This window comes from Cavia porcellus, unplaced genomic scaffold (assembly GCF_034190915.1).
Source record: "Cavia porcellus strain 051 isolate PalLab524CR breed Dunkin Hartley unplaced genomic scaffold, mCavPor4.1 scaffold_9, whole genome shotgun sequence".
NCBI classification, from domain to species: domain Eukaryota; kingdom Metazoa; phylum Chordata; class Mammalia; order Rodentia; family Caviidae; genus Cavia; species Cavia porcellus.
The window spans coordinates 53772631-53791660 of NW_026947492.1; the positions used below are offsets into that span (position 1 = coordinate 53772631).

Sequence of the window (19030 nt, forward strand, 5' to 3'; positions counted from 1 at the left end):
GCATTCAAAATTTACTGTTCAGTCTTCGATATTTTAAATTGTTACCCTGTCTACATGTATCACAGGATAGCATTTGGTTTGATTATAATTTTCCTTTCATTTATTTGTTTCCTGTGTGTCCACTACCACATATCTGTGCCTGTGCATACACACCCATACACACACACACACACACACACACACACACACACACACATCAGACAAGCCCCTTGTCTTACTTTATTAAAGTCGTTATCCCCAGAAGGTGCCCTGGGTAAACTCTCCAGGGTAAACTCTGCCCTCGAATCATTCTTCTCCTAAGCCTTGTGTGTTTGGTGAATTCTGACCTCACCATGGTCCTCTGACTATGCTTCTTTCACCCAGGACCACTCCTACTCCAACAAGTCAGACTAACCTTAGCTAGTAAAGGGAAGCTATGAATCATCCAATTTAAATTCAAACAGTGAAATTTGCAAGTTATATTGCAGTCTATATTTTCTTAAATTTCAACTGTGAGAAATGATCATTTTGACTCTAGAGAGTTTGGACAAGTTAAAATTCCTTAATTGTGCTTTGTTCATTTAAAACTTTCATGTGTAATACTCATCTTAAAAACTACCAAGTTCATAATTACAGACTTTATGCCAACTCATAAGTATAAAATTTTGCTTTACCATAATTAAAGATTAAATATTATGTTCTTAACTATTTAGAGATAGGTGATTACTATGAGAAATAGCAAATTTTCTAGAAGACTCATGGGTTAGAATAAAATTAACCCCTTTAAAAGTTATTTGCATCCAGGAATCTGTTACAGAGATTTTATAGTATGTGTTAAGAAATACAAATGGAAATAAGTACACAATTTCAGTTTATGAAACATGACACAGTCATTTGAAATGTGATGTCCATACCATGATCTCCCAACCACAGGCGTCAGAGCAAGGCTTCTCTACTTTTCAGCCTTAAAGGGGCGCCAGAGGCAGGGCTGCCTATTCCTGCCAATCTAAGATTTTTACTGCTAATTTCTAGCTTCAATAGGAGAACTTGCTTTTTCCCTAGGAAAACTAACACAAAGGTTATAGTTAGGTTTGCCCTTATTCAAACCTAAGAAAGCCAACTATATAGGAAAACTGGAAATTTGACATTCATACTAGAGACATATTTGTATAGTCAGAGGTCATTACATTCTAGGGAGCAAGAAAAAGAAAGCAAAAATTAAGTTTTGAAAACTTTTGGTTCTGTAGTTGGAAGACAAAAGATGGCCAAGTTAACTGTTTGCGTTTGTATTCCAAGTATGCCTGTGGCTGTGCCTGTGATTTCAAGTAAACTCACTGAATCAAGTAATCATTTGATTCTCAATATGTAAGTAATGGTGAGTACACAGCTTGCCTTTTAAAATCAAACATCATTTTGGAATGACAAGTGGTTATTGGTTGTTTCTTTTTTAAACTTGTTTTTATTGAAGCATAACTCACAATAGGAAAGCACACACATTTAAGAGCAGAGCGCTTGAATATTCACACAATAAAAAGTTGTGGCACCTCCACCAGCTAAGGATACAGAAGATTTCTGAACTTCCACATGATTTCCTTCTTTTCCCTGAGAAATAAATATTCTTCAAATTAGGTTTTACTTGTGCTTTTTTTTTAAACATACAGCACATCAAATGTCACTAAAGCATACATAGATGCTTCTTATGCAGTGATTCCATTGGTTAACTTGGATGAAGACATTTGAAATCTGTGACACATCAGACATTATTTAATATCGTCTTAAAAGTATTATCAATGAAGGAGGGGGTGTAACTCTGGCATCTATGCAAGGGAAAAGCATTTATCTTGCTATGAATTCATGTGGCAGTGAGCCCAGCATTGGTGAAATGCTGAATCTGACACCTTAAAAGTGAAAGTGTACAGATATATGTCAATTATTAAAGAAAGCAGACAGACACATGTGAATTTCAGGGAAGAACAATAAGATATTGCATGTAATGTGGCTTATTTGTGTAGTAGGGTTACCAAAGTGCTCTAAGCCTCTCCATATATATGCTCTACATGCAGTCTCAACTTTATCTCAGAAATGATTCTTCTATCTAATCTTCTGTTATACAGTCCCTCAACTTCAACTCTACCATTGGTATATTGTAGCAGTTTTCTAAACTGTTCCATTTGAAACCAACACATTATATTCCCAAGATGATTGCTCTCAAAACACATTAATTCATGCCATCCTCTACTTGAAAACTTTGACAGAAATAATTTACCTGTAAATTAAATTCAATCTAACTTCTGATGTGTAAGCCCCCTTTTTTAACTTCCACCTGCTCACTTAGTCTAAAACCTTTCTTTCATTCACTGAAATTAGCCTTGCACTACTGTTTCCTGTGCTGTTTGGCTTTCCTGACTATTCCATAGATGCTCTTCCTATTCCCTAATAGGACTCTAATCCTTTACCAAATCCATGGTAACTGTCACACTTCTGGCAAAACTTCTCTGATCCATCTACTCGAATCCCAGTTCCTTGCACTGAATGTGTTATGGCTTATGTCTAACATGTTCTCCCAAATCTCATGCACCCACAGGTGGGGCTTTTTCAGAAGTGGCTGGATACAGACAGTGTGGTCCTTGGATGAAGGATGTATGGTTACTAAACCAGTCCTTTAATTGGTTTAGCACTGTCCTAATCCTAGTATCCTAGAAACAATATAAAAGAAGCAGAAAGACACTGTTAAGATCCCTAGCTTGCTCTGTTACCTGCTATAAACTGTTTCTCCTCTGGGAGGACTAACTGCCATGACACCCTGCCTAGGAGCAAGACTGAAACCCCTGGAAACTGAGAGCTAAATAAACCTCTTCTCACTTAACCTGTTAAATAGTTTTTTCACAGCAATGAAAAAAGTAACTAAGGCATTATGTACTAAGGTTTGGTTTAAATGAGCCATTTAGCCTTTATCACCCTGTACTATATTTAGCTGTGTACCTGTCATTACATAAGCTGGCTCAGCTCTGCAGTGCACGGCAACTCAGAGCAGCAGAAGAAACAGGAAACATTCTGCTTCAGGTTAAAGGACTGAGCAAACCGACTTCCTAATAGAAGCCACTTTCTTGCATCTCAGTTTCCAAGGGTAAGTGGCAAGAATCATAAATTTGGCCTTAGTGAGGTGTGGCATTATTTCCTGGTAGCTGGAATATGGTAACCAAAATCTCTACGTAGAGCTGTGTGGTAAGCAGAATTCTAGAGTTACCCCTTGCCATGAACCCTTGTCCTTTGGATTCTACTCTCATTATTGAATTATTAGATGGTGCAGTCAGGCTTAAAATAAGATTATCTAGGTGGCCCTGAGTTACTCATAGGAATCCTCTCAGAGCAAAAAGTTTCTCTGATACCAGAGAAAGGGATGTCAGAGAACTTGGACAGTGAAGGAGATTTGATGTGAGAGAGGCTCCCCACTGGGCAGTTGAAGGAGGGCACAGGGCAGGGCCCTTAGGATGGTCTGTGGCTGATGGCTAGCAGGGCAGAAGGGGCTTAGTCTTATTACTGCAAGTAAATAAACTTCCAGCAACACAGAAAATATTTCCATAGAAGTGTATCTTTCCCTCATGGATCCTCTGCTAGGGGAAGCAGCTTGACTTTAGCCTAGGAGATCCTGAGTACAAAATCCTCGTAAAATAGGCCAAACTCTTAATTCATGAAACCTATGAAATTACAAATGTGTTGTTCTACACCTGGAAATTTATGTTCAATTGCTATTCAGTAATAGAAGATAAATGCAAGATGATTTTGCAGTCTAGTGCAGCAGTAATTTTGTTAGTCCACATAATTTTTCTTGACTGGTGCAATCCTAAACTAGCAACTGAAAGTCTGGGAATCAGTGTATGAGCAGGAAGAGGCATGGCCTGAATTATTTGGAAGAGGAGATCTGGTCAAGCCTTTAGCTCCAATTTAAGATTTGGGATGCAGGCTAGTAATGAGCATAGAAAGAAGGTTGAATCATTAATACAATAGGAGGTTTCATCTGTTGATTATGAGATATATAGGATTACTTTGGATAGAGAAAAATCAAGTTACTACATTCAGACTATTGCGAGAAGATTTCTGCTATAAACAGGAGATTCTTTTTTTCCTGATGCCAGGACACACTTACTAGAGACACGGATGTCTTCTCTTCCTATTGGTCCAGGGCTAGTCTCAGCCAAGTCAGGTTTGTAAATGTCCTCAGTGCTAAAGGGTGGGGAGGAGGGGAAAGACAGAGCCTGGCAATCTCTGTCTCTCACTCCCACCAAAGTGTGTAAGTTGAACACTGGAGGAGTATCTCGTTCATCTTCGTGTCCTTAGAACCGATAGCAAAATCTGAAACAAGGAAGTTCATGCTATTTATCAAGTGGAAATTGTAGAAATCCCTTGTGTTGTGGAACTGAAAGTCACTAAATGACCCATTTTGCTACTTTCATAATTTATTGTGCTTTAATAGTAAGGTTCTAAGGTTTGTAGCCAGACAGACAAGAGTTCAGGTCTCAGTCACCATTATTAACCTTAATCTCCTGAGTCCCTGCTTGCTGACACCAAGCACTTAAAGATCTTCTCCTCATGCCCTTGGTGAGCTCTCAAATTGAGGATCTGCTAAGTTGTTCCAGAAATTGTAACTGAAGCAAATTGTGGCTTTTGTTGTTTTCTCCATCATCTGGATGGCACTTGCATTCTTATTATTTTTAAATGAGGATAAATTACATGAATAAAGGATCCTTAAAGCATTAGCCATGTGCATAGTCTTTGCCACTAAGAACTTTGGTAGTTGCTTTACCCCTCTAGTTATGAGAACTTGGGCAAGTGAGTAAATCTCATTGACTCAACCGCTTCATCCATAAAATAGGGGTATAAATAGTATCTGCATTATTAAGTTGGTATGAAAATTGTGTTAATATTTGTAAAGCCCCATGATGTCCTTATCTTCACAATAATCCATGGACTTAAGCATTTCTATGCCAGTTTTTCATGGGAAAAATGATGTCAAGAAAGGAAGGAGAAAATGGATATCAAAAGGAACCAAAACAAGGTAGAATGCATGTTTTACACCTCCCAATCAAGACTTGATTAACATCAAGTCATTACATTTTTATTCAACATCAAATGAAACATATTATAAAATTTATACATTTATCTTCTCTAATAGTAATATTTGAAATGATGCAAACACATTTATGTTTTCTGTTTGAAATCTTTTTTTGTTCTATAAGAATCAAAAACTAGAAGAGAAATCCCAAGTTAATGTTCTGGAACCCTAGGAAAAGCACTACAGGAGAAGATGACAGTGACCCCCAAGTAGGCAATTGTCTTGCCTGATACAAGATGCAGGAAAAAACAGTAACAATATCCCATGAGTTGTATTACAGCTTACCCATGTTCATTTCTATGGACCTCAGCCATAATATTCCAAACTATACAAATGCCCCAAATACTATGTGTACTAAAAGAAAGATTGGGCATGCTTTTATATCTCTTTCAAAACAGTAATTTATTGGGCTTTCCTCACCTCTGTGCTCAAGTCATATGTGGAAGCCCATTTCAATATCTTATCTCAGACCACTTTCAGGAATGTTAATGGATGGTGCTAGCTAAATAAAAAGTATCAGCAACTCCTTTCAACTCAAATCTACACCTTAATCATGGATTATACATTGTCTAATATATTATTTTCCTGATTCCATAAAAAATGTAGGAATCAGGAGTCACATAGATAGATGACAAAACATTTCAGAGACATCATGCAGTTTTCCAAGGCCACATAACAAATAAGGGGCAGAGTTAGTCCTCAAGTCCATGGCTTCCAATTTTACTACATTCAGGATTTACACAATGAATGATTTGTTTATTCCTCCATTCATTCCTCCATTCCTTCATTCAAATAGAGTTGGCACTAATCACACCAATAGCATCAGGAGTTAACCTGTATGTTCAACCTCACATCATGGCAAGATCCTTCCCTGTGTGAACTCATTTAATTCAAGCAAACTCTATATGAAGAAGGTGATAGTGTTTTGCTAGTCTTATCATAAAAGTAACTGATACTCAGAGAAGGAAAATATATTCTCCAAGTCACACAGGTATTAACTGGCAGATTCAGAAATAGATTCAAGTGGTTTTCTTGTTTGTTTTTTACTTTTATACTTGCATATAATTAAACACACCAGCCTCTTTGTTCATTCATTTATTCTTTTCTTCAACAATAGTCAGTTCTACTAACTGCAATGCACTGTGCAGGAACTTGGAGCACAGTATGGACAAAATCCTTGCTTTCTGGGAGGGTGAAAATTAGCATGGATTTCAAAAAGATGCTAAAGGATACTAGATTGTGGTGCACTATACTAGATTAGATGACTTTTATTTTGATGGGATTGAGTTGAATGCAACTGAAGTTAATTGTATTTATTATACTAAAACAATAGATAGAAATAACAAATGGTCACAATCAAGTTGTCAGTACGTTACCATTCTAGGACTCTTATGAAAACAAAATGAAACTAATCTGTAAAGGGCAGCAGAGCATCTTGGGTGGATGTATGGGACAATATGTAATCCTGTGGTTTTACAAAATATGAGCATCCCTCTTGTTAAAGTACTAGGCTAAAGTTAGAACTTCAGAAAACATAATGCATACTCATTTCTTTCAAGGAAATCATAAACTAAAGAGAGACTGATGTGCAAAAAAAGAAAAAAAAAAAAAAAGGATTCTAACAGAATGCCGGGCTGTAGGGTGCCTCCCTTCCGGCCTATACAGGGTGAGTAGATACTGGAGGCCATAAGTAGGTAAGAAAAACTAGTTCCTTAAACACTGTGGTACTTATATTTTTAAGATAATTATACAAGAAGAAAATCTGACGTCCAGCTCTTCTCTACAAATAACAAAGTACGTGACTTTGCTGTCCCCAAAAGCAAAAGGTTTACAAAGAAAACTCTGTTCAGTTTCTGTTCTTTTAATTTAATGGTTATGTGACCTTGTGTCAATTAGTAACCCAGAGTGTAAGTATACTCATCTGCAAACTGGAGCCAATGACATCTTCTCTTTAAAGAGCCTTAGTGAGATTTAATGAGATTTTAGTGAGAGCAACTTTAGTGAGATTTAATGATTATATGTGCAAATGTACCAGCACATTACTGGACACAAAGGAATTGCTTGACAAATATTAAACATCACCACCATTTCTATTCTCCACTGAAAAAGTGGACATCAGTGATCTAGTAGAGTACTTACTTATCATCTCATAAACTGTCATCTGTAAAACAGGGGCTCCGGGGATAAGTATATTTGGAAATTACTGTGCACCATGCCCTACACTTTGAAGATTCACAGAGGAGAATAGCACTGAAGCCCTAAATTACAGAAATCTCCTAAAATGTTCTTTCTCTGTAGTTTTTAAATGTTCTGATCACCAAAAGCTTTTATCATGATATATAAATTAGCACCTCTTTGTCACATCTTGTTACTATGTTTTATTTGTTTCCTCAATGAATGAATGAATGAATTTAATGGAACTGTTTGAGAGTTACGATCCCACCTTCTACCTCAAAACTTGGTATAATACAGTAATAGAGTTAAGAGTCTCATGGAGCTCTTTGATTCTCAAAAAACGGACTATTCTTTTGGTAGTATCTTTTGTCAAGAGTTAAATTTTCTATTTCCGTCAGAGCAGAGATCTCTTTTATCTTACCTAATTCCTCAGTCATGGTGATAGGAGTTGAACTATTGCCTTTCACATTACAAGCTGTTTTGTATTAGTAGTATTTAGTAGTATTAGTGTGTTCTCAGAGTTCCCTTTCCTGGTGGAGCACACATGCATGGTTTTTTGCAAAGCTATTGGTATTGCTCAAGTAATTCCTGCTACCTTTCATACAATTTTCCTTATAGAACTATAGACCCAAATCCTAATCACTACATGCTCCTAGTTCATGTTCAAATCACCCTTTCACTGAAAAGCTTTTCCTAAATATCTTCCATTAATTGCTCACTCTGTTGTGCCAACTCAGCATTTCAAGCATTAGGGGACAACATATTTGCATAGAAAGCTTAGATCCACACTTTTTAACTTTGTGGTCTCAGTTGAGTTACTCCATCATTGGATGATGCATTTCCCTATTTGTAGAATGAGGTCATTAATGACATTTTCTTAGGATATTTGTAATGACCTTATAATATGTTTAACTTGTGATGACTATATAGTATGTTGATAGGGATCAAATTTATAGAATGCCTTATGAGAAGTGTCTGGGAATGAAACATCCCTGTCATCATTGCTGCACCTGTCACAGACTATTTGGTGACCTGACTAGCTCTGTTAAGTCTGCTCAAGTCAGGTAAGTTCAAATGCTTTGGATACTTGATATTCATCCCACTTTGCAGGTGCTTAGTAAATATTTATGCATTTAAGTTAAACTGAAATTGCAGCAAAGTAGATTGAGCGAAGTCAATTCTGTTTTTCTTCTAATTCTAAGAAAACTCCAATCAGGACTCTGAACATGCCAGAAATTGACTGATATTGGTTCATAGAAACTGCTTGTTAAAGCCAGCTATTATTAAAGAAGCTTAATAAACATCTATTAAGTTGTGTACATTTCAACAAAGACCCTGATTTAGAGCCTGCATTTACTCAAATATTGGCATCTGAAGAATCAGTACAAATCTTATGGCATCATCATTTTCTTTTCCAACTTCCTGCTTGACCCCAACTCCCCATGGATTTGCAAGAACAGTAGGAATTAGGTGTACAGCCTGCACTTACACTCTTTGTTGGGTTATAGACAAAAGTGTAGCCTGAGGCAACTAGCAAAGAGTATTTCCTACTGCAAACACATACACTATTCGACAAAAATTTTTCAGACAAGATATCAGCCTAGAAATTGTAAAGACTGATGTAAGGAATTTAAAGGAAGTGTTAACTTTGAAACTCTGGAACTGATGTGTATAACTTTTTGCTCCGGCCTTTATCCCTTCTGTCATTTCAAAGAGGTTTCCGTCCGTCACCCTGCTTCCATTTTTCTTTGCCCTGATGGAAGAACTAAGCATTCCTGTGGCTAAAAAGAGATAAGAACTAAAAAAAAAAAAGGGGGGGGGAGATGAACTGATATGTATTTATAATGAATATACTACATACAAAATTGCATGCCAAATTTTGTAACAATTTTCATAAAATATATGTTAGAAAATCCTGTAATGTCAGTAATATAATGCATTTTTATATATTGAGGAATATATCAGAAATAGTATATTTGGAGAATATGTGGGATCTCAGGCATTATGATGTGTTAAGGATGAAATAACTAAAAAACTCTGTTCCTGCCCTCATAAACCTTAAACTTAAGTGTTTCTATTACAGCTTTGTCTATGAAAGTTTCTATTATTTCAAAATTATTCTAATTAAAGGTAACTAGTTTGATGTAGCAAAAGGAGTTTCTAATTAGAAGGTTTTAGATGTATGATAGCAAAGACAATCTCCTTGCAGGAGATAACAACATTGTAGTTATAAGCTATCTTTTGCTTGTAAGCTGAAAAACTATCTATTCTGAATGCACACAACCAGTATTTCTCTGAAAACTAGTCATAAATAGGTGAGACACTTACCAGAAAAACAAGTGAATGAAATTTTCTGAAATACAAAGAATAAAAATAAGGAGAGTGAAGGCACTTAGCACTATAAAAATAGATTTAGGCAGTCACCTAGTGACTCAAATGGCAAGTTTTTACTTCATGTCTCAGTCAAGGTTAGCAGGGACTGTGAAGGGGCATAACACCAGGGAAATGTGACACCAAGATGTCAGTCAAGTGGGAGGGGGAAAAGCAAGCAAACAAAAAGAATGAAAATGGAAACAAAGACAGAACCTTCGAATATCTAAACCAAACAGCCGCACTAGGAGAGACAGAGACAGCTGCCCAGTTGTTAGCTTCTGCAGGGCTGGATTCCACTTAAGTGGAAATGGACTTGCATGAGGGTGAACACTGATGAGCTTGCCTGCCTGGGGCTGTTAACAGAGTGCATGAAGATCACCTGTGAAGCCCATTAATTATACAGGTTCCATGCCTGGCTTTCAGAGAAACAAATTCAGGAGACTCCTGGTGAGTCAGTGAGTGTGAACTTTTGAAAGCAACAAACATGGCTGTGAAACAAGCTGTCATGAAATTAAATTCTGAAATTTAATAATAGAGCAAATATAAAAACCAATAGCAAAATCTGAGGAAAAATATTTTTAGTGAGATGCAAAGGAAAATTAGACAGCAAAGGAAATACAGATGACCTGACGTAGGGAAAAGGACGAACTCCAAAAAGAAATTCAAGAAAATGTTTTAGCAAAGCTGCAGAATATCAGTGCAATGATGCAGGAGAGCAAGCAAAGAAACACCTCAAATTCTCTAAAAAAAAAGTTAATAAAACAGCTGAAATTATGTACAACATTGAGTTTTAATTTATTTTATAGGTATTTTTTTATCTAAATGTCTTATTTCAAACTTTAAGTTGCTAAGATTCAAAAGACCAATAAGACTTTTTTCCAAACAATTTTAATAAGCAGTTTCAAACACACATAAGAATTGAAAAGCTTTTTATGGTTAACATCTGTATATATGCTACCTAGGTTCTATTGTTAACATTTTTAATGTGGGATATCCATATATATATATATGACTATATAGGACATCTACATATCCATATATATATATATATATATATATATATCCATCTTCCTTTCAGTACATTTCAAAGTTAATTGCAGACATAAACACATTTAATCTTAAATAATTCAGAATGTATATTGCTAACTACAGTTCAATACTTATTTATAATTTTAATGTACAGTTTTCATGTAGTACAATCTCTGATTATTAAGCATATATTTACTAAGTATTGGCAAATACAAACACGTGAGTATCCCAAATGGTTATCAAAACATGAAATGACACTATTACCCTTCATCCCCAGACTTTTTCCATCATTCCATTCTCAATTCTTTTCACCATGTATAAGTTTCTTCTGTTTCAGAATTTTGTATAAATAAAATCACACAGTATGCTCTTTCTTTTCTTTCTTTCTTTCTTTCTTTCTTTCTTTCTTTCTTTCTTTCTTTTGTTGTTGTTGTTGTTGTAGTTGTTTGGTGCTAGGAATTGAATTCAGGACCTTGCGCTTGTCAGGCAGGCGCAGTCTCACAGAGCTACATCCCCAGCTCATATGTTCTCTTTTGTTCAAGTCTTCATCTACTCAGCAAAGTAGTTTTTGTGATTCATCTATGTTGATTGCATTTTATTCATGGATAGCATTCAATTAAATATATATCAAATTTTTTTATCTATTTTCCTGCTGAAGGCTACCAAGTATTGAGCTATAGTGAATAAAGCTGCTATAAATAGTCTTGCATTTATCTTCTTTGAACATATTTTATTTGTCCTGAGTAAATATCTATAACTAGAGGTTTTCATAAGTCTTTGTCATTATCTTTTGTCACATAACGTGTTTTGCAAACAGTTTTCTCTATTTCTGGCTTTTCGTTCATTTTCTTTTTGGTAACTTTATGAAGAACACTTTTAATCTTGATAAAATTAATTTGCCTGGATTTTTTTTTTCTTTTAAGGTTGTCACTTAGAGTGATTTGTTCAAAAAAGACTCACCTACCCCAAATCATTAAAATATTCTAAATGCTCCATCAAAAGTTTTACCTCCTAGACTTAGTCTAGGTACCATCTTGAATATGGTATCAGGCATAGTTTCATATTGTATAATGGAATCTAGTAATTCTAGCATAGTTTTTTAAAAAATAATACAGTTTCTCATAAAGTTACTTTGGAACTATTTGCAAAACCAGTTACTATGTAAGAAGTGCCATTTTGGGTGACCTATTCTGTTCCTTTGGTCTCTGCACTCCTTTCCACTGCCACACTCTCTAGATCAGTGTAACCTTGTAACAAATCTTGATGTCAGGTAGCACAAAACCTCCCACTTTGCCTATATTTTCCAAGATTACTTGGACATGCTAAATACATTTAATGCAATACAAACTTAAAAACTGGTTTGTAAATGTGTAACTCTTCCAACAAAACTTCCTAGAGAGATGAAAAACTGAAAATGTAACAAAATTGTGCCTTCCAATTTATTTTAAATGTAACTTTCTTAATTTTCCACAAAATACTTTCTACTTCTTAGTGTAAAAATTTCACAGATTCTTTTGTAACATTTATTCCTAAATGTTTGGAGTATTTTGCCATCATAATATATTGTTTTAATTTTTCAATTACTTAATACTAGAATATATTATTGCAATATTAGTTTTGTATTCCATGAGCTTGGTTATCATCAGTGTTAGTACTTTATTAATTCTGTAATATATTCTACATAAAAAAGATCATTTACAAGTGAGTCTGGTTTTATCTCATCCTGCCTATCTGTAACCATTTATTTATTTAGTTAGTTAGTTAGTTATATTCATTCATTCATTCATTCATTCATTCATTCATTCATTCATTCATCTTTGCCTTTCAGTGTGTAGTGCATGTGTAGTGCATGACCTATCAGCTTAGTAGCAAGACCAGGAAAAGGATGACTAGCTTACCAGCAGATGAGGACACCTTTACTATGCTAACATTAAAGGAAAAGTGTTCATTATTTAACAATTAAGTATACATTATCTGTTGGACTTTTAGAAGTGCTGTATGTCAAATTGAGAAAATTCTGTTCTTTGGGAGTCTTCAGCTATCTAGTGCTAGATGTTAACCAATGCTTTATTTAAATCTATCATGATTATGAGGTTTTTTTTTTTAACATGGTGAAAAATATTGAATTGTAAATTGTAAGTTTTGCATTATGGGAATACATTTCTTCATCACAATGCATCATTGTAAGTATTGGCAGATTGGATTTACTTATTTACTGATTTGTGCCTACATTCTATTATTCTTATGATGTCTTTGTTTAGTCATGGCATTCACATTTTTCTGTCCTCATAAAATATGTAGGGTTCTAGTCTTGTTTTCCTGTTTTATAAAAGTACTTTTAGGTAATTTGATTTCACCTGGAAATATTAAAATTCAGGGTTAAATTATTAGAACTTAGAGATTATACAATAAATTTTGATACAGGTTCAATTTGTTTAATAGATTCAGATATTCAGATTTTTGTTTCATTTTAATTGCAGTTTAAATTTAGTTTTTCAGAGTATTTTTATTTTATCATAGCTATCTAATTTCTCAGCACAATGTGATTTAAGTTATAAGCCTTTAGATGTCATTCTTAATACTAATGGCAATTTGTGTTCTCTCTCTTTTTTCTGTAGTTATATTGGTACATTTTAGATATAATGATCACAGTCCACATAGGGAATTTGTACCTGTACATAATATATCTTGATTCTTCTTTTTCCCCATTTCCCTCCCATTACTTCGACCCCTCGTCCCCTCCTTATTTACAATAACTTTCTTTCCACTTTGTTTTTTATTTTTGTTTTCTTTTCTTTCCTTTTCTTTCTCCTCCCTCCCTAAATCTCTTTCCCATATAAACACATTCTTCCTATTTCACAGTATTTGCTATACATTTTTGTCATTATTTACACTCTCAATTTCTTACACCAGAGAAAAAATGAGATATTTGGATATGTTTGTCCAATTTATTTCACTTAAAGTGTAGCCTCAAAGTTACATCCATTTTCCTAGAAATGTCTCAGGTTTATTCTTCTTTATGGATGAGTAATATTGTATTGTATTAAAACATCTTCATTATCCACTCATCATTTGGGAAGTTGGTCTCACATTTAGCTATTGCAAACTGGACTGCTATAAACATACATATACTGCTGTGGCAAGATAGTTTTAATTCTGTTGGGACAATACTATGAAGAGCAATAGCTAGGTCACAGGAAACTTCTAGTTTTAGTTCTTTAAGGATCTCCACACTGATTTCCACACTGATTGCACCAGTCTACACTCCCACTAACAGTGAAAAAGGGTTCCTTTTTGCTCAGCTCCTCCAGGTTTTGTTATGGATTGATTTCTTGACAGTAGCCTTTCTTCCTGGGATGAGATAATCTCAACATTGTTTTGATTTGCATCTCTCAAATGACCAGCGATGTTAAACACTTTTTCATGTATTTATTTTCCATTTGTACTTCTTCATCTGAGAAGTGTCTACTCGTTTCAGACACCCATTTTCAGATTGGGTCTTGAAAGTTGGGGGATCTGATTTTTTATTTCTTCATACATGTTAGATATTGGTCCTTTGATGAACAGCAGTAAATATTATATACAATTTTCTACCTATTATAACTTCTGACAGATTCAGTGTTTATGTTTTACTATTCATATCTTTAATATATTTCAATTTTAGTTTAGTGCATAGTGAGAGACACAGGTCTTGTCTTCAGCATGTAAAAGTAAATGTTTCCAGTACCATTTATTAAAGAGGGTATCTTTCTTCCAGTGAATATATTTGTCTCTTTGTCAAACATAAGGTATATGAGTGTGTTTGGAGTTGTTTCTGCATCATCTAATCTGTTTCATTCATGTTCAGATCTGCTTTTCTTTTTTTCCAGTATCATGATGTTTTTATCAATGTAGCTTTGTAGTATAATTTTGAGTCAGTAATTGTGATGCTCCTACCTTGACTTTCTTGCCCTGAATTTCTTTTGCTATTCTATGTCTCTTCTGGCTCCAAATGATTTTTAAGATTGTTTCCTCTAATTCTGTGAGGTATGCTACTGATATTTTGATCAGTATTCTATAAAATCTGTATAACAATTTTGAATGTATTATCTTTTCCCCTGTTTAATTCTTCCTTCTCATAAGCAAGAAATATCTTTTCATTTTCCAATGACTTGGTCATTATAACTAGAGGCTTTACTACTTCTGTAGATGCTTCCAAAGAACCAATATTTTTGTTTCTATTGTTTTCTCATTTTTATTTCATTTATATATCTTCTTATATTTACTCTTTTGTTCTTTCCATTTACTTTTTTTCACATTTACTATAATCTTTCTAGCTTAAGTTTGAAACATATTATTGATTTTTTTTCTACAATAAGAATTGAAATATACACATTTTCATCAAAGCTTTGCTATAGAAAAATGTTGTAAATAATTATATATTTATTTAGTTCAATATTTTCTAATTTATTTATTATTTCTTCTCTCATTCTTTGATCTATGAATCTTTTGTAATTTCAAGTATTTATCAACAGTCTTTCACTTAATTTCCAAATGTGATACTCTGGATATATTGTTAATTTCTAGTTTAATTCCACTGTATACATATAGCATTCTATTTATGGTTTAAAACCTTAGGAAATTTATTGACATTTATTATAAAGTAATATCTTCATTCACAAAATCAATTCTTCCCATGATTCTGGTTACAAACCAGAATGGATCAGAACCAAATCAAATTTCTCCATAAGGCAACATTTAACCAGAAAAATTAAACTTGCTTCTCTTCTCATCCAATTCTGTTTGTGACTAGAATTAAGTCCATAAACTGAGGTACCACTGTACTACCTAGAATATGCTAGGTGAATATATCAATACACAACATGTACCCTGGAAAATCATTCTACAAGTGTGCAATAGAGCATTCTACAAATATGAATTACTACAGTGAGTTGATAGTATTCTAATTTTCTATATTTATTATGTTTTGTCTTATCACTTGCTAGGATTAAAGTGTTAGAATCTCCAGATACATTTGTAAAGTTGTTCATTTTTTCACTTGTTTCTTGTAATTTGGAGCTCATGTACTAGTTGCATAAATCTTTATAACTGTTACATATTCCTGGTAAGTTGATTCCTTTATCATGATGAAATGACTAACTCTTTGTCTGAGTCTTTATTCTGAAATCTTCTTTATCTAATATTAATGTAGTCATTCCCACCTTCTTATACTAATTGTTTTGTGATATATTTCCACATTTTCAATTTATCTTTGTCTCCATTTGGTCATACTGGAAGCATAAATCTCCAGACCAACAAAGCTGTAAACATTCTTAAGTGATTTACCTAAATCAGGTCAAACTTTGTCTTTGGAAAATTGTACTTTAGGAGCAACTATAAGATAAAATCCTCTGTTTCACCACAGCCATGTTCAAGATTTAACACTTCACAATGCAAAAGATTCTGCTTCTTTTTGGATCCTGGACTCAACAAAGGAGTAGAACTTCTTGTGTTGAAAATTGAAATGTAAAAATTACTCCAACCATGTTCTGAGATAATGTGTAAGTTCTACATAATTTCCCAAGCAGACATGGATAGGAAAGCTAATAAAGCAGCAGGTATTTTTGACACTGAAATTATAGGTAACTGAGAGGTGGTGAAAGTATCTCCAGAGGTTTAGCAAAGATGAGTGAAGGAAAAAACATGATTTCACTACAAAATCAATTCAATATACAAATAAGTGCTAAGAATACTTAATTATAATTTTGAAATTATATTCAACTTGTAGCACTTGCTCTAAGGAAATATCAAATTTAAAACAATAAATAGTGCTTGCTTAAATTTTATCAAACACTTTTAATATGAATAATTTTCCTATCAAAATTTTATAAATATGTTAATGTTGAGGTAACATGAAAACATCCACCTTGGATTCAAAAATGACAAGGGACAAAAATTTGATGCAATCCCTACTTCTTAATGCCTGTGTCATTATTGCAGACAGCATTAGTAAGGTGAGCCACACTGCACAAGACGACAATCAGTAAGAAGGACAATATTCTGAGAGAAAGAGTTACCACATGCTAACAGTTTACTCCACTTATCTTTTCTTTTTTATATTTATAAATATAACCAAATTTTCATAACAAAATAATAGAATAACAATAGTTAATATGCTATGCATTGTAATCTTAAAAGTAGTTACTCAGAGTACAAGACATTAACACAGACACCTCTTAGGCACTGCAGTCTTAGTGCATAAATTCTCCCATGCTTTGTTCATCCTGAGCTTGTATACTTTGTTCACATAATATAGTGAGTTGATGATGAAGCCAGATACTGAATTCACTCTTTTGTGACAGTCAGTGTAGCCATAGATACGTTAGAATGCTTGAGTTGGAAAGTTCTTTGAATTACAGCATATAGTTATAAATTATTCTTTATAGAGTATTTAAATATCTGAACATGAGAAGAAAGAATAATTGACACATGTGAAGAAATATTTATGCTGAAAAATGCAGTGCTTGCTTCTAGGTATCATAGAAAAAGCCACTGTGAAAAGATTACTTTTCTGAATAAAATCCAGCCAGTTTGCTAATTTGCTCATTCCTTTCTGCCAAGCATTGCTCATGTCCATTCATAATTGGAAATAAGCTTTTAATTTTTAATAAATGATACATTTACATTGTAAAATAATACATATACAGTTAATGTAACAGTGCTTGACTTAATATGTACTCTCAACATGTTAGCCATGATTATCTGAAGTAACATTCTTATCTATTTAAGAAGTACTAGAGGTTCTTTTCAGGAGAGAAGTGAGGAAAAAAACATATCAAGCAGAGTAAATGAAGAGGGCAGATTCTAATTGCAAGTCACCCTACTCTGTGATGTGATATACTCAGCACAACAAACTTAAGACAATGACATCCGCATCTTCAGGCCAGGTCTTATTCCGCGTGGTGAACGGCAGCACCAGACCTTTCTCCACTCTCAGTTCATGGACACCCTCAGACTGTGATCAGCCTGGGGACACCCTCAGACACCAGCTTGGGGCTGTCATAGCTCTATAGCTTACTTACTGTCTTCTAAAGAGGCTCAAAATTTTCAAAAACCGATTTCTAGATTCTGCGTTTTTGCTTTGCTTTATCTTTTGATTATTTCAAATTGGTAACTTCAGGCTTTTTTATGCCATGTGGGGTAATATAAAAGGTTCAAACACCTAAAAAATGAAAACAAAACAGAATTGCCATTGAAAAACAACAATCAGCAAGAAAAGACCAACAGCTCTTTCTTCTAGAATGATGACTTGTTCTCCACTACTCCAGCCTCCTACTTTGGATATATCTGTGTTTTTTCCACTTTTATGTATTAATCAGTTAGCCCAACTGAACTTTTATGTTTCTAAGTCTCCAGGTAGAAAGTAACATCTTTAACAGTTATTATAACCAGAAACTGACATGTTTTATCTAATTTACACAGATCCTCACATGGAAAAAAGAGGAAACCGATATCAAAAATTTACATACTGCAAAATTCAGTTAGACAGCATAATAATTGTGATTTAAGCCTACATCTGTTTCCAAAAGGAGGTGGAAGTAACTGAACTTTCTAAGTATTGGTGGGCCCTCGAGGTCTGCAATCAGAGGGGAAAGGTCATCTCCCTCAGTCCTTGCCCACTGAGACTGGAACTCAACCTTTGAATTCCTAGCAGAACAATAAGCCACACAAATGAGTGCTCACATTACACAAGCCAAGTATCACAATGAATACTTGGTCCTTTCACATTTTAAAAACTGTTTTCACAGTACTACTAGAACTAGCATTTATTTTTTGTGCAACATACTCTTTTATAAAATTTTGGATAGTTATCCATAAAACTGATAAAGGTTAAAATGCTGTCTTTTTAAAGTATTTGCACCTTTACCCACGTGAATTCTTATGTAGCTTATTTCATGAGTATTTGAATTATGTAAAGTTGCTTACTTCATTATGACTAAACACTCAATGAACAATAATGGTCCCAGAGGGGAAGATGATGGGGATTTCCCTCAAATATCCAACTGTTCAATGCTTTAATTTCTTTATGTCCATAATTTGAATTTTTGTATAGTTTTTAAATCCTTTTCATTATTGTTTTCCTGTGAACAGTATGGATTTTATGTCCTCCTCCATTATAGCATTATAATAATGTTAAAAACTATCTATTAACATGTCACACTTTCCATTTGATTGCGGCTTCCTTGGGGATAAGCATCAGTGCAATTTCAGGCTCATGTTCAGAATACTGATTTGGAATTGAACTACAGAGGCTTCTTAACTCTTTCCTAAGTATAAAATGGAGCTGAAAATAATTCTAAGATTGATCCTGGAATGTGATAA

General features: G+C 34.1%; 1 protein-coding gene across 2 annotated transcripts in view; it reads left to right on the top strand.

The window, feature by feature from the left end:
* The window catches only part of Tenm4 (teneurin transmembrane protein 4), a 2788855-nt gene that overhangs the window by 1589927 nt on the left and 1179898 nt on the right, over positions 1–19030 (top strand). Inside the window, exon 1 of one of the 2 annotated variants that reach the window (XM_063256398.1) lies at positions 3012–3106. The exons of the other annotated variant lie outside the window; for it this stretch is intronic. The gene's annotated coding sequence lies outside the window, so the exon portion shown is untranslated. Of the gene's footprint in view, positions 1–3011; positions 3107–19030 lie in introns of those variants that run through there. 2 annotated transcript variants of the gene reach the window in all.